At 34.3% G+C, this 17,415-nt stretch overlaps 1 pseudogene; it reads left to right on the top strand.

Annotated features, from left to right (window-relative positions):
- Positions 1-16,703, top strand: part of LOC149559342 (cysteine-tryptophan domain-containing zinc finger protein 3-like) — a 48,879-nt pseudogene extending 32,176 nt beyond the window's left edge.
- Positions 16,704-17,415: the final 712 nt, after the last annotated feature.

Below are 17,415 nucleotides of genomic sequence, written 5' to 3'. Positions count from 1 at the left end.
TAGCGGACAGCTTATTTTCAAGTGAGAATTGCCACTCTACAAGCTGGTGGAAATCAGAGGCATGATGCTCCAAGTGGGACATGTAGTAGGGGGATTTTGACCTCTTTGAGTCTCAATTAACTCTAACATTAATTCACTCTTTCAATCAAATTTGTAATTTGGTTTTTAACTTGGAATATGATGTTTGGGCAGATTCTTAGTTCAAGTTAGAATTTTGATCACTAATTTCTTGCTCCTTAACATCTCCGATCATACCCAAGTTTACTATTTTTCGCCCTGACTTGATTCAATTTTAAATAAAAACTTCATTTTGCCTATGAAACATTTAATTTTCACCTTGAAATGATTATTTCCCAATGCCACGATGCCCAAGGAGTTGAGATTTTCACAAGAAATGAGGGCAAAAATATGATGGTTGTAGAGATTGAGAATCCTGATAGGAGGTTGGATTCTGACCTAGTGTCAGATACTGACCCTATGTCAAGATTCAGCTCCTTTTACGCGCACTTTCATCTTATTCATCTGTCAACTTTCTTGTTTCCAACATTCACACCAATCAATTCACAATGCTAAGGCAGAGTTGTCGAGATTGAGAATCCTGACAAGTGGATGGATTCCGACTCTATGTCAGGATTAGTTCTGATTCTACTTTTGATTTCTCAATCTATCTTTTAGCCTTGTCATCCCTCATCACATGCATTCAAATTCTTTCTAAGGGTCTATCTTCATGGTTTTTCATTCTGATTTGCTTCCTTTATCAATTGAAACTACCCAACATCTAATTTCCATCCTTATTTATCTTTAAAGTCTGATCACCTATCTCCAAGATTTTGATTGATTTTCATCTTTCATCCTCAATTTCTCTTGTTTTTATCATCTTTAAGTTGAAATTTTGCATTGGATTGCCCCTAGACTTGGGCAGTATTTGACTAATTGTTAGGATTTCCCATTTAAAAAGGGCAGAATTTTCAAGTTTGTCAGAATTTTACATAGATAGGGTGGAATTTTGGGGTCCCTTGAGATTAAAAATCCTGAGAGGTGGTCAGATTCCGACCTCCTCTTGTGATTATCTCATCACATATTTTATTTTTTAACTGCCAAATCCCTTAGATTCAACCATCCCAACTTGATCTTCTTACTTTTGATTTTTATATTAATGATCCTCTTACTTTTTCAAATTTCCAAAATCCACTTGTATTCAATGGTAGATTCTGGCTTATTCAATGTAATTTTTTGGCATCAATTTTCTAGAAGACTCCATGATCCATCATCAAGATGAGAGAGAATGCTGGAGATGAAAATTTGTAAGATGATGGATATTATTCATCGTTATGATGGATATCATCTGAATGCTATATGTTGTTCTTCCACAATCTTAGAACTTCTCATCTCCAGCACTCTCATCCTGATGATGGATCATGGAGTGTGATCCAAAATGTTGATGCCATAAAATTAGATATGTTCATTTCCAAAGCTACTATTGAATATTCAACCTATTTGTAGAGACTCTCTGCTGTACTCTTTAACCCTGTTTACAAACATAGTTGTGCCTCAGAATCACTTTTTTCTCATTGTCAGCTCCAAATCTGACACCTCATTCTCTCTATCTGTTCGTAGTCTTAGACTCTCAAACACACATGACCAAGATTACACACAACATAAACTTCAAAACATAACACAACAATATGGAGCACTTTTTAGATATGCAACATTGCTCAATCCCTATCATGCTGTTGCACCGTTTTGTTTTGGTAACCCTTGCTTTATTGTCCTCTTCTCAGTCGACACAAATTCACAGTACTAACACAAATAACAAAACTATGGCTCTTATTGGTTGGCAGGGTAAATAGAGCAGATCCTGGTTGTCTTTATGTTTTCCTATGTTTCTTTTTTCTCACGTGCATAAATATTTCGTATTGTCTTTTTTGAAGAATGATATTACAATCTGGTGGGTTGAAATTGCCTACCGCTGTCATTTCTTATTTTTGGGAGTTCATATATTGTCCAAGGAAGCTGAAGTTGCAAATTTGTAGAAAACTAACCATGGTTTCTTCCTTATGATGACAGGAACGTAGACTTAGTTATTGTTTTGGGCAAATGCGAAGTCGCTTTGAAGGGGAATACCTTTGTGAAAAGCGAGGTATGCTTTTTCTCTTATGTTTCACTTAAGCATTTGAAGTTTACAACTGGTCGGTATATGTTTTTAGACTAGTGATTCTTAGTATGTAATCTGATTTTGGAGCTCTTTTTAATGTTTTTGCTTTTGGACTTTATACCATGCCATTATAACTTGATATTCTTGGTTAGTTTCTTTGGCCATTTAGCAATATAATTTGTTTCTGATTAGAGTTTTAATTTTGCTCTGATTCTTATTTTCTTTTGTAAGGATGCTATCCAAGACTTTGCATAGTACAAATGTATTGTAGAATTTGAATAGTCTGGCATCTCTTTTAATATAGTTAAATGTTTTCTTACATGGCAAATGTCGAAGATGTCTCCTTTGTTATCACTGTATATAGGTTCTTAATCATTCCAATGATGCTTGCAATCATTAGTGCATGCATGTAAATTATGTCTTTCAGTTATTGATGAAGGCATTAAGGTCTGGGACATTTGTTTTTATTTCATGGGTCACAACTTTGCTACAAAATTGATTTGTCATTTAGGCCAATTAGAACTAATTCAGTCACAATAATGATCAGACTTCCTAATCTTGTAACTAGTGCATATAACTTTATTGTCTCTGACAAACAACATTACCCTGACAACAAACAAAGAATTATGTTTTGCCCATTGCATATCCATTTCTCATGTTAGTATTTGATTACTTTAAATATGTATGCTTAATTTGTATACAGATACAGATACCCTTTGGGGATCAGGTGTAAACATCAGATGTAGAAACTGCCTTCTGAACTGATTACTGATAATATTTGTGCTGAATTTTGTATGAATTTTTTTGTCATACCTTTCACCTTGAAAATGCAATGCTAAATGTAATGTTGTTTGGCTACATTTAACTATGTTCACATCCCTTTGACAATCTTTGTTTTTGTTATATAGTTTTTGATTTCCTTAAGGATAAGATTATGGTCAAACAAAATTCGCGTATTATTTCTTAATGGCAGAAAGTCTGGATATCATTTTGTCTCCTATGTATTGCTCTGATTTGTAACTCAAAATGCAATTAAATTTGTGATTTCTTATAGTTATTTTAATTTGTACTACTGAATTAGTTTTGAATCCTGTTGGTGGACTTTGTGGAAGAGGAGTATAATAATGTTGTTCTTTGATATGCATAATACACATTGTGTCAACAGATGTAATACATCAGCAAATATGTTGTTCTGTAGTGGCCTTCGGTTAATAACTTAATAATGAGAAAGTAAAATTGTTTCTGTTTTAGGATTAACCTTCCATTGTGTGAATTGTACAGGGCCAAAGTTTGGAAATTATGGCTCCTTTTTACCAGTACAAGAACATAATTCTGAAACACCTAAAGAACAAAATAGTGCTGGGCTAGTGCACAATTACAATTACCAAACAACTGCAAGCGAGGGTGCTGTGGAGGTACATTCTATATTTGTTGTTGAAGATTGTTTCTAAAGCTATTGTAAATACTGAAAGACTGGTGGAAAAGCATTGTATTAATATAGTTTTTGTCTCTAGTTCGACTTAAAATGTTTTCTTATGATGTATATGTTGCAGAAATCTTCAAGGTTGGCAATCACTGATGGAGCCTGGAGAAGAGATTCAATTGCTTGCATAAATTCATCTCATAATGATACCACATTACATGGGTCTACAGAGGAAACTTTGGCTATACATGATGCTAAGGTTGATGGAAAGCTCCCTGTGGAGAAAAAACCTACAAATGGTGTCAAATTGCATTTCAAGTTTGGTTCTGATATCATTTCCCACCAAACAAATACAGTGATTTCCACTGGCTTGGGCCTTAAAAAATCATCTTCAACATCACTAGAAAGTCTTGATAAACGTCAGATGGTTACTACCAGGGTGGAAAGCCCTCCTGATATGAGTCCCTTATCAATTATTCAAGTAAGAAACTATAATTCAATCTTTATTTGCTTTTCTTCTAAATAAAGTCTCATTTTGGATTTTTGTGTAGATTTGCAATGTGTTATTGATTGGTTCTGGTTAATTGGGGGCAGCTTATGACATCATATGAGGTGCCAGGTGGTTCTCTCCTTTCGCCTCTTCCAAAGATATTAATGGAAGGACGGGGAAAGGAAAGCATGTTTTCCAATGTTATTAAAAGAGCAGGGAAATCACATGTTAAAAAAGCTTGCCAAGCAAACAGTATTGGCTTTGAATGTGGGAAAGTAATTCAAGCTCCGACACCAAGAAAAGAGACCACTGCCAGCATTTCTGAATCAGAAAAAGAGCAATATTCTGAATTCAGATGTGATAAACTGAAGAAAGTAAAGACAGATATGGGAACAAAGTTCAGAGTATCTAAAGCATCTTTGGTGTCAAAGGATTCATCAAAATTTTCAATGAAGGAAATGCATCAAAGAAAGCCAGATATGGGAATTGCTCATAATGCGAAGACAAATATTCAAAGCATAACGAGTCTATCGCTTGAAGAACCAAATGTTTTAGCTAATGGAAAGAATTTCAGTGTTTGTCTATCAAAAAGTGAAAATTTGGAGATTACTGCTGCTCCTCAACATCCTTGTATGCCATCTAAGACAGTAAAGGGATCAATGCTAGGTGGGGCAAATGGGCCAGAAACAGCAACCAGAAAGGAGAAAGGCCATAAGCACGTTGTTAACGTAAGAAAGATTGATAAGTCACTCAATGAAGTGAGTAAGTTAGGTTTTTCAGGAGCTAGTACTTACAAGGAAAAGAATGTGCTGGATGTTGAAAATAAAGGAATTCCAAAAGAAAATGTTCTCAGACATGTAGCCACTCATGAATTTGTCAGTACAGAACATGTAAAGGGCGTGGACATGGAAAATAAAAAAACAAATGGCATTAATGTTAATAAAAAAACAATGAAGCAAGAGAGCAAGGTAGTTTCAAAAGGAAAATTTAAGAAATCATTAATTGAAAAATCAGTTTTTATCAAAGGGCAGAAGAAGCAATCAAAAAACAATAGCAGGGAGGACATACATGGAAACATTGCGAATTGTACGAATGAACAATTTGTCCACAAGAAAGAAATCAGCATGCATTTTTGCAAAGAGAATACAAAACAAGCAAAGAACAAATATTTTGCTAGAGAAATTTCAATTGGTATTGAGAGGGGAAAGAGAAGGGATGTTGCCAATGAACATGACCTGAAAAAAATAGAGCATGCATCTACTATCAAAGCTCACGATACTAAGTTGTTGTCAGAACAAGCTGCAACTCAGAATACAGCAACCGACGCTTCTGGATTAGATGATTGGGTGTGTTGTGATGCATGTGGGAAATGGCGCTTATGCCCAATTGGACTAAAGATTCCCCTTCAACAAGAAAATTGGCTTTGCGACATGATGTTTTGGCTGTAAGTCCTTTTGGTTTTCATTGATACTGGGTTAAATGCTAGTTTAAATATGTATATCTGTTCTCAGAGGGAGAAATTACTCTCTGATTGGAAATTGTGCATTTGTTTTCTCTTTAAGAAATAAAATCAATATAGCTTTGCATAAGTAGTCATGGGAAATTTGACTGCCTTATTTTGTTTTTTTGTCTGACCAGGCCTGGGATGAATCACTGTAATGTCCCAGAAGAGGAAACAACAAAGGCGGTAGAGCGTCAAAATGCAATTTCACAAGCACAGATACCTTCAGAAACAACTCAGGGAGAGGATCAACTTCCAGCTTCTCTCTCAACAGCTATGCTTGATCCTAAATCATCAAACCAGATATGGCCAAGGTCTTTACAGTCAAGTATAAAGATTGTCAGTAATAAGAAAGGTTTAGTTCAGAGAAGTATGCCAAATGTTTCAGGCACTGTTAAGTTCTCAAATTCTTTTTCTGGGAAGGACTATTACTTACCTGTAAAAAATAGAATTGACCAATACAAGAGTTTTATGGAGCAAGAAGAAAGTGCTGTAAGTTTTTCACAGTGTAAAGATGGAAGGAAGTCAAATGGTGTAATCAAGCAGAGAAATAAAATTAAAGATACGGCAATACTAAAAGAGACATCTGGAGGTGAAGGTAATGTTCTTTTTAGCTCCTGTTCAAATGAACTATGTTGTCTTTACAGATTTAAAATATCTGTTGTTTATGAATGGTAATGGAACTAATATCAAGCTTTAAATATGCGAGGCACAATAAGCCAATGCATATTTCTTGACCAGTGCAGGATGCAGCTAACTCTCATAATGCATCATATAGATTCTTTGCATTTGTCATTATTATATTTTGTTCTAGACATTGAAAGAAAATTCCCGAGACTATTATAAAAATTATAGATTGACATTTAAGACCTGCACAGGTAACTTCAAGAAGAAGTTAATAACGCTTTCAATGTTTTAATTGTTTCTTTCTTCTTTGAGGTTAGCCTGTTACCTCCATTACATAATTTCCTGTAACATTTTACTTTTGTATCGAATTTGAAGTCAATATGCATAGTGTTCTGGAATGAGGATGTCTGTGCTGAAATTTTATTTTTAGTTGTAAATGGTTATGTTGCTTACTCAATCTTATTCCAATTAATTTAATGTTAACTTGAGACTATCTGAGACTATCTGAAACAGATATACACCTCAATTAAATCTAACAGCAAAGTTTGAGAAGGCAGAAGAAAATAGTTGCATAACCATTATGAACAGTATTGTACCCTAGGATGAGATTTCCAGTGATTGTATCTAACAGAAGAAATATTTGCATGTAGAACCCAAATTTGAAATAGCAAACAAGAACTTACAACAATAAGTGATTTGTCACACAGAGATGCATTGTACATTGGAAGCCAAGGGCAAAGGATAGCCTGTAATAGTCTTGTCCGATGAGGTGCATACACATTTATTTACTTAAAGAAGGCTAGTACAAATAAAAAGCTTTATAAAATAAAAAGTGACTTTTACATTGTAGTGCTTGAATATTTGTGAATTTTTCATGTAAATTTTTAAGATAAAATTTGGAGGGGTTCTATACCTAGTCTCACCCAAGCAAACACAAAAATGGAGTGTCCCCTTTTGGGTTTTTCCTAAATATTGCTCTGAAATCTTAAGTTCATTTAAAACAAGAAACTTATCCATAGTTAAGATTATACCTCTACCAATAAAATGTCATTATCAAGTCTGGTTTAGATCTTGCAATCATGTTATACAATGTTTAAAATATAATTCATAAGGCAAGTTATTTCTATAAGGGTTAGGGATCCGATAAACATAAGTGCATATATATCAATAATTATCTTAACCTATTTAGATAAATTGTGCCTGAGGTTTTAAATTTTGGAACCAAGCCATCAGTTGTTCCAACTCCCATAAATAATCATGGTAGGTTTTGGAGAGAAAATCCACAAACAGTGCCTGGAAACTTATTCAACCAAATTAAGCCTAAGGGCATGCAACATCCAACTAAGAAAAATTATCCCTTGGTCCTGTTAAGGTTCAGTTGGGCTTGAATACAGTTCATAATTGCTACAGAGTACCATAGTTTCTACAACAGTGAAATTTGGGAACACTTCATTGTTTCCCTTGGCTTCCCCAAACCTGTTTAATAGGCTCAAATTGAAAAATATTAAATTGGAGATCTGTGTTTCTAAAGCTAGCCAGAGAAATTTTTCAATTAAGTGAAAGTGTTATTATTATGAGGTATTCAGACTTGAAGATTCTATTTAATCCAATGCTCTACATGTAATTATAGAATTAGACTTTGTGTGTGTGTGTGTGTCTATATATATTGTCATTACAAAATATAGAAAAAATTGATCATGTATGTCAGTGCGCATATAAAATATCAATGTAGGGATGGGCATGCTCTGAAGACTATAATTATACTTGCAATTTTGCCTTTCAATTATCATCCATGTAACTACTATCTTGTAGTGGTGTGTGATAGGACATAGATGTTAGTAAATCACTGCTGAAGTAACTTGGCATATTTGACAGTCGTAACTAACAAAAACTGTGAAATGCATATATCATTAGTTTGTTATAAAATCCTAGCGGTTGTTTGATCTAGCTAAAGTATTCAGTCTTTTCAATCAGAATGCTTCACAGGCACCTCTTATATGAATGTTTGCCTCTATTATCTTCAGATCTTCTCTGGCTTATCAATCATTTTATGGTTAAACCATGTTTGAATTTTAGTAGGTTAATTGCATAAATTATAACTTTAGTCCTTGCACCACCTAGGTTATAGATTGTTCAAGTTAGATTTGTAGATGGAAGGTGTACACTTCTGCATGGCACATGTTGTTGCAAGTTACTGAATGTAATAATTGTTTTGAAAGCCAATCTTCAGACACCAAAAACAATTCTTACAGATGGGACATATATAGGGTGAAACTAACTTACTATGTCAATGTTTCTGCAAGAAATGATACTGTGTTATCATGATCTGTTTCTACCGATAATTATGAGTTTGAAACTTTGATATGAATCTGCATTTATTGGCATGAAATAAAAATAATTGTTTTCCAACAGTTTTAGAATATAGATGGTTATTTTCAGTGTTTTTCCTTTTGTAGATAGATCATTTAGTGATTAGTGAGTTTCTTGTTGTTGTTTTTGGATGTAATTGTTTCAATTTTTGGTTGCCTCGTGACAGTCCATGAGACTGAAGTAAATCGTGCACACACTTTAAATTTTAAGCGTAAGATGGATAGCAAATTAAAGGAGTGCAAGTCTGCAAAAAAAATGAAGGCGAAAAACCGTCCAAGTAACAACTGCATTTTCTATGAAAGCATCATCCAATAATTGTCGTGTATTGGAAAATATTTTTCTAGTAGAAAAGATTACAGAACCTTTTTTCGTTATTCCATGGCAGTGCATGATGCCAAAGGGGTTGATTTTCTGCCTCTAAAATCAGAGAAAACGGGTAACAGATTCAAAATTGTAACAAATGTTGCATTAACCAAAGAAAATGGTGTAGAAAGTTTGAATGGAGAAAGTAAAGTTGAGGATTAGCAGCAGGTAACCAAGAAAAGGAAACTCATGGAGCAGAAGAAAGGAAAGGCAACCCATCAAGGGGTGGTAGAAACAAATTGCATGGTGGATTTTGAAATAGGGAAGGAGGAAGGCCAACCCAAGTGAAAAAGAGTAAAACCTTTAAAGACAGAATCTATTCAGCCTCATGCAAGCAAAGGAAATAAAGATGAACAAGAGCAAAAAGTGAAAACTGTTTCATCAAATCTAGAATGCATTCTTCATGAGATAGCAGAACATAGCAACCAATAGTCAAAGGAGCATGGATTAATGCAGATGTTTTCTGATCATAATAAACCTTTGAAAAAGGAATCATCTTGTTGGCCTCCATTTGTATCTTCTACATCCAATTCATCTAAGCTTTCATGCTATACTAAATCTCTTCGCACTAGACCTGAAAGACAAGGATCTGCATTCGAGTGCTCTGTTTCATCATTGCCTGTTATGATTGTACAAGTTGAAAAACCTTCAATTTTTGAACACACTAATGCAAAAAATTGCGACTTGATAGATTTTTGTAATTCGAGGAACCCTAGTCCAAAAGCAGGCATAACTGGCGATTCTCTAAGTGACTGTTCTGGGTTTATAATGGGTGCTAAAGACTTGTGTAAATCATCAGGAACAAGTGGGAAGCCCAGTCTGGATACATTGTTTTTTAATGGCAACCAACTGGAAGGATTGTTGATTGATGCTTCTAGAGGTGAATCTTCTGTAGTTCGTAAACAATCAGACACATCTTGTAAGGGGACTTCAGGCTCCCAAGTAAAATCTTCAGAGTGGAAAGGATTTGTAGAAAGGGATGTTGAGGGAGCACTTGTAAGTTCAAATAGGGAACATAAGTCATATATGGCAAATGCAGCTTTAGAAGAAGGCAACGATTTGGAACAGAAAGCAGATAGGATTAAGGTTTGTTTTTGTTTCATGTAAATTACCCATACACTTCATTCTTTGAATTTGACCAAAATTCGTTAGGATTTTTGTGTGATCTGTGATGTGTGAATTAAAGTCTTTTTGGTTGGTTAATTCTTTGTTATTGTATGATCTAGAGCAATGGAGGCGATGAACTTGAAGCTGTTGGTTTCTATTTCCGTGCATCTTTAAAATTTCTACAAAGTGCTTCAATTTTAGAACCGCCTTTGAGTTCTGATAGTGTGAGGCACTGCGGAAATAAATCTATGCCTTTGTTCACATACTCTGCTACGCTTTCTGAGTAAGTTCCTTTTAGTTGCATTTAAATTTTAATGGTTGGAGTTGATCGAGCAAATTCACAGATTATATGCATTCTAAAATTGTAAATTTTAAAAAAATGGTTTGGGCTAATTGTTTAGTTAAATGGACAGAGCTTCTAAACAGAGAACCTTTGATATCTGATAAGTTGTCTTCAACTGTAGTAGGAACACCTTTGATATCAATTCAGAAAATGAGACTCAATGGTTGAAATTCACAGAAGGTTTTTATTTTTTTCCATTGAACTTATAAATTCTTAAAAATTTGTATATCTAGGTTTAGACTATATTGACCAAGCTTCCAAGTAAATTCAAGTTTAGCAATCTCTACCAGGAGTAAGATTTACCAAATGAAAATCCATCCTTGAAGCTTGCTTTGAAGTCTTAAATTGTAGTTACCACAGTTTGTTCCTGAAATTTTCTCAAGTGACAGAAAATTGATTTAATATCTTTTGGTCACAAAATGCACTTTTTGTGTATGTGTCTGCAAGTTTCCCCATCAGAAAGAGGACTTGTAGCTCAGTGGTAGAGAACCCCAAATTGCGCATGGGAGGCCCTAGGTTCAGGTCCTTGCTGGTCCATGAAAAATAACATGGTTATAAAAAGCTCTGGTTACAAAAAGGACCGTTCACTTGGTTGTAGGGCACCCTAACATGCACATGAGAAGTCCTAGGGTCAATTACTAGTTGGTCTTTGAAAAGTAAAATGTTAGTCCCCTTTTTCTGTTAGCTATTATATATATGTGAGGTTACATAGTTTTAACAACAAAATGTGTTTTTCAGAGTGAATGGACCAGCTAAACCTAAAAGCTTAAAAATTTAAGGACATTAAAGCTTCTTTGTAATGGAAGATTGCTTCAATGAGCTTTTCAAACTTGAAGTTCAGACTATTTTTGTTTCTACAGTATGTTAAAGGTCACTGAGGGTTTATATTTAATTATTCACTTCCTAATTCTTGACTACATTGATTATAAAATATTCTCATTTGTTTTATAGGGATTGTGCTAAGGTGTATGAACGGAATGGAAAGTGGGCAGCTGCTGCTCTAGCCTACCAATGCACAGGATTCGCATGCATGCATGTTGTGACAGCCAAGAATCTGTATTTAAGCAGACATAGACAAGAACTTAAATCAGCTGCTGTTATGTTTCCGACAGGTTAGTTTTTGTTTACACTTTTAAGAATTTAATAGTTTTTGTTTACACTTTTAAGAATTTAACATTGTATTCATTTGTAATTTTGTTGATTTAAAAATTTTTATTTGTAATTGCCATGGCTGAGAGGACCCCATTGGGGATTTCTATGCTATGGAAGGGTGAACGCTTATTTGTTCTAGACATACTCTGTTATTGTGTCAGACGTTACCCATATTCAATGTTATGCAAGATAATGGAATTGACAGTCTAACCGTAAAACATGAAGGTACAGGTGAAGGAAAGCATTGTCATCATAATATAATTTCAGCTGATATGCATTTATCGATAGGTATCTACTAAGAACTTTGTACTATCTAGGTAGGGTTATTTAGTATTTTATATAGATTTTTTCATTCAAAATATATTTGAAGAGTTCAAGTTTCTAACACTTGTCTCCTGAAGCCCTTTTCTTAAGCTGTCCTCAACCTAGGTTTTGGTTAAAAATCATTGATCTATAGTATAATAAGCGATCATTTCAGAGGGTTTAGTTGTAAGCATCTTCCATTCTTACACACTTGCCATACATATCAACTAAGGAATTTCCAACAAAGACATTTGTGTCCACCCCGGTTACTATAATATAACCATGAAGACTCCTACCCATTTGCAGATCTCGATCGTTAGTCATTTCCTCGAGAAGAAAGCAAACATCGAAAAATAGAACTACATAAATGTTAAAATTAACAAAATTATGGAGTACTATAGAAGTTCAGAAATGTAGATGTTTAAAAATAGAAAAAACTAGAAGTTCCAAAATAATGCCACTAAAAGAAAAGACATTATATCAGTATTTGATAGCCATCATCATTGTGTAAGCTGTTAAGTTTCAAATATTAGCCGCTGTAAATATCTGCTTGATTTTTTTGGATTTTGCCTGCGAGTTTAAGACCATCTGATAAACAGAATATAAAGAGCTGATTTATATTGCAATAAATACAATACTTTGACAGCAAATATAAAGGAAATGCTTGCAATATTCACTTTTAAAATCAAGTTCAAATTGAAAGTGCAATATAAAGACAAAAGTGAAGATATCCAGATGGATAAGTCTGATCATAAACACAAATACAACATACCCATTTGCTGGGAATGAACATAAATGACTGCAGTAATAATAATCAGCATGTATAAGCTCCATCAACCCTAGGTTCTTCACTAAAATGCTTCAAATGGTATGGTTGGGTCTAGATCTGTCAAACAACAACTATGATCTTTAGTGAATGCATGTATTGGCTCCTTAAACCCCAATGGCTGCTCTAGAATCTTCATGTTGACCCTCAAGAAGTGATATGGCTGGGTGGAAACGGTTTGGCCAGCAAGGAAGGAGTTACAACCAGAAAAATAGAAGTTTAATCCTTCTCAGTCTTCTGCGAAGTTCTTAGCGAATTTGATATCCAATAAGCTTTGCAAATCTAAAAACCTAAATTCCAATACTACCCAAATGTGACCTTAAAATAAAATCATGAGATTATACTCCATATCGTATCTTTCAACAAGATGAAGAATGTTGCGAACTAGGGTTTTTGGTCTGGCAAACCAACGATAAAGAAGTAATTTTCAGTAAATAGAAGCAATATCAAAATCTTTTTTAACATGCCTGTAATATTCTCGTTCCTTGCGTAAGGATTTCCGCTCATTTGACCAAATTACCAACTGATGGAGACGAATTGTAGTGGCCATATAATGCAAGAAGATGGTGTACGGTTCAAAACATGTATCACACCGAATTGGGAGGGGAAAACAAAGGCCATACGGTATAATGGAGCTGACCATACGGATGGTATAGGGAAGGATGTATGATATGCAAAGGCAGGTTGTACGGTGGAGGTGTGGAGTCCGTACAATAGGAGTATGGAGATGTAGTCATACGGTGAAGGGGTGTGGAGCTGGTTGTGCTGTGCAAGGCCGTATGGTGTAGGGAGGAGGTCGTACGGTGCAGGAAGCAATTGTGCGGGATATGGAAAGAGGCTATGTGGTGATGTATGGTGGAGGCAAGGGTTATGGAAAGTGTACGGATGGTATAGTGTCGTGTGGGATGTAAGGTATTACAGGTTACGCCAATGATTCGGATTGTGCTCAGAGTTGGCGTACAAATGATTGCATTCGTCAGAGACACCAAACAATGCTAGTACAAGTATTGAAAACCAAATCATAGATTGATGCAGATATGAGTATTTGCAAATAAAGATAGTGCACATAGAGAAACAATATTAGCACTTCAGATTTGCCAAATACAATGATAGATAAAATGCGGCTCTGATTCGCTAGATCCAAGAAAAACCATACAAACAGAATAGGGTGAGGGCTGAATCCCACTTAAGTCGGAAGAGCCAAGTAGAGAAGATCTTTCACTCTTGAAATGACGAACAACAAAGAAATCCCAACAGGAATTCGCTGTAGAGAAATAATAAACCAAATCGCATACCTACTACTACCTACATGTTGTGCTTAAATACTTGTCGGGGAAACCTTTCCGAGGGTGTACAAAGATAGCTGACGGCCACACCTACCTACAGACACAATTAAATAAAAAATGGGTTCGAGATATACTAAATCAATTGGAAGCACAAATACAAATATTATTAACTTGTGCCCCATATTAATAAATTAAAGTAACCAATTAAAGGTCCTTTTGTTATATTATTTAAATTTTTGGGACCAGTTAATTAATTAATTAAATTAAATTATTACATTCAAATTTGGGGACATGACAATCCCTAAATGAGAGTCCTATTCCTTCTTTTGTAGCTTTTTCGCTGCTTTTTCAAGAAAAGGAAACACTTTTTGCTTTTTTGCTATCTTTTTGAGAATATTTCTCATGCTTCTTCACTATTTTTCTTGGAATAGCTTTTCTTTTTCATTGTTTTAAAAAATAGCTTAATTTTTTCACTATTTTTCAGGAATATTTTGTTCGCTTTTATTTAATAAGAAGCACTTCCATTTCCAATCTCCCATTGTAGCAATAAATAATAAAGGCCCATTCATTAAAATAAATCATCTTCAATTTAATGTTTGGCCTCTATAGTCCCTTCATTAAGTAAATAAATAAAAATAACGATAAATTTAATATATAATATTTAATTTAACTCTATTAACATATAATTTATCATCATTTAGTGTAAAATCCCTGGCCTATATCAAAGTTGGGATGATCATCAAAATTGGACCTACCATCAATACTAAAAATAACAAGTATGCCAACTCTGTTGGAGCTGATAACTAACTTACTAAAAATAGTAGGCATGAGAGAGTTAACCCAAAAGGCTGTAGAAAGAAATGTTATGCTCATTCAAATGTCTAAATATGACATCCCACCTGATACCGCTTCCAAGATTTCCTGATCCTAATCATTAGCGCTTGGGAATCGGCTAAATAACCTAATGATGCCACCATGCTGAACTAGCTTAGGAAGGGGACATTACAGCCACCTAGAAAATGCAGGTGGGAACTAGGATGGGAATGCCATTATTTAGAAGCATGATACTATGCCGTTCAAAGGTTAGGAATATTAATAATTATCAGTCAATCGATAATAGTTTACTGGACAAACATCTTACTCCTGATCATTAGTTTAGTTGGTGATCATTTTAGAGCATTTAAACAATCATGTGTTTTGATGGTTACATCTAGTCATTCCATTGAGAACAAAGAAAATAATAAATATCAAAAAGTAAAACCAGTTAAATGTTTAAATGAACAAAAAGTATGGAGTTCTATACAACCTAAAAAATTAAAAATTAAAAATAGAAAAAACTATAACTACTGATGAAAATTTCACTGAAAGCAAAGACATATTATATTGGTATTTGATAGTCATCATTATAATGCAAGCTGTTAAATTTTTAATAATAGCCACCTAGAAAAAGCTAATGAGAACCAGGATGAGAACACCCTTATTTAAAAACATGATAAGGTGCCACTCAGTGATTGGCAATATTAGAATCAATCAATAAAACTTCAGTGGAAAAACATCTTAGTCCTTTTTATTGTTTCTCTCCTTACTAATACCTTGCTGGGAGCTGAGAATATTTTATACTAGAAAAATCTGTACAATTAAATGCAAAACGTAAAAACAACCTCAAGTCCTATTGTATTTCTTTAGTGCTTTTAGCCCCTGCCAACAAAATATCGACAGTTAGGAAGATAACCAATGTGATTTATACATAAAAGAATAAGAAACTTCTGTAGGAAGCTCTTGATTTCTAAGAGAGATTTGAAGAAACTTCATCTGAAGTCTCTTGACTTCTGGAGACATATTACTGTGATACGGAGAAATTTCTTATGCTCCCATCCGTGTAACTCCCTCAAGTATGCCAACTGTTTAACTACCCAAGTTTCCCAACAACAAATTCTAACTAATTAAAGAAGATACTGCGAAACTAGATTTTCAGTGAATTTTTTGGATTTTAGGCATCAGAATTCTTGATTTGTCCATTATATGGTTGAAATTCCAAACTTTTTGTATGACAATTCTAAGATTAGTCTTTTCTGTAATGGATAGTATGTGCAGACGGAGACACATCTAATGCCCAGGGTAGTTGTTGATTGTCATTGTAGTAAAATGTAGTAATGTATACTGAGTTTTGTGAACTTATTATGATTTATAATTAGCATATTTACTAGTATTTAAACTTTTGTTTGTGCAGGTGAATCTCCTTGTTCATTAGCGTCTGATGTTGACAACTTGAATGGCCATGCATTAAAAGTAGTGAATCAACAAAAACGAGTTGCATCTCTAAATGCATCAGGAAATTATGCGATTGATACACAACACTGCCAACACTATAACCATTTGTTACAATTTGTAAGTTGAAAATTGCCTTGGGGCATTTGGTAGATGATACATGTTTTTCTAGAATATGAAATTGCACTGTGACATTGATCCATGTAATTTAGCTTTGTTTTATCCTCTGAACAATTTTTTGTACTTATTTCTCAGTCTCTATTAGTTAAAGCATGTAAGAGAATATTTTTATACTTGCAGGTTGATGATGCTAGTGCATCATTTGCAGCTTTTGCAAAAGCAGGTAGTGCTTTGGATGCTGCTAGTGATTCAAGTTATAGAGAACATGAAATATCTGTGGTGAAAAAGGCTATCAATCTGAACTTTCATAATCTTGATGGACTGCTCAGTCTTGTAATCCCTCTCATGGAATCTGCATCTTTATGTTGACATCTATTATGGCTTCAACAACAATTTTTGCAGAAATAAGGAGGTAATAAGGATTATGGAGCAATATGCATGCAATTATTTCTACCATTTACTTACATGAATAGGTTGTGTATGAGTTACGACTAGTGTAAATTATGTAAATTACTATGTTATCTTGCTTGAAGAATCAGAAATGTGCAAGTAGGCAGGATTTGAACTGTGAATGAAAAATGCATGTATCCTGAAGCTGTTTGTAAGAGATTTCATGTGATGTTCTTGATATAAAATATAAACATTACTTTTGAATTCCTTCCTGGATCTTTAGGTCAACTTCATATGAAGTGTTTTAGGAGGCTTATCGTTTATGGAATGTACTGCAAATTCTGAAATATTTTCAATCAATATACATTTGACTACTAATTTTCATTCTCTCCTCTAAGGGGAGTTTACATACTTTGAAAGACATCGATGGATTCAATTTGACTCATAATTCGTAGCTCTAGATTGTGACACTTTTTTTTTTGATACAGGTGCAAACATGCCCGAGTTACCCAATAATTCATGGCTGGTTATTATTCCTTAGTCATTGGTGGTTGGATAAGTTGTATTTTTTGGCTCTTCAAAGCATTTTAATTTTTATATTATTCATGATTTGATTAATAAATTGGGCATCGTTTTGCATTGCAGGTCTTGTTTTAATGTCTCTGTTCTGCAAGATTTCTTGTCAGTTTTA

Source organism: Cupressus sempervirens, chromosome 5 (assembly GCF_028749045.1).
Source record: "Cupressus sempervirens isolate cs-2001-9-10 chromosome 5, ASM2874904v1, whole genome shotgun sequence".
NCBI lineage: Eukaryota > Viridiplantae > Streptophyta > Pinopsida > Cupressales > Cupressaceae > Cupressus > Cupressus sempervirens.
Note: the sequence above shows the minus strand (reverse complement) of the source record. Positions and strands in the feature narration are given on the sequence as shown.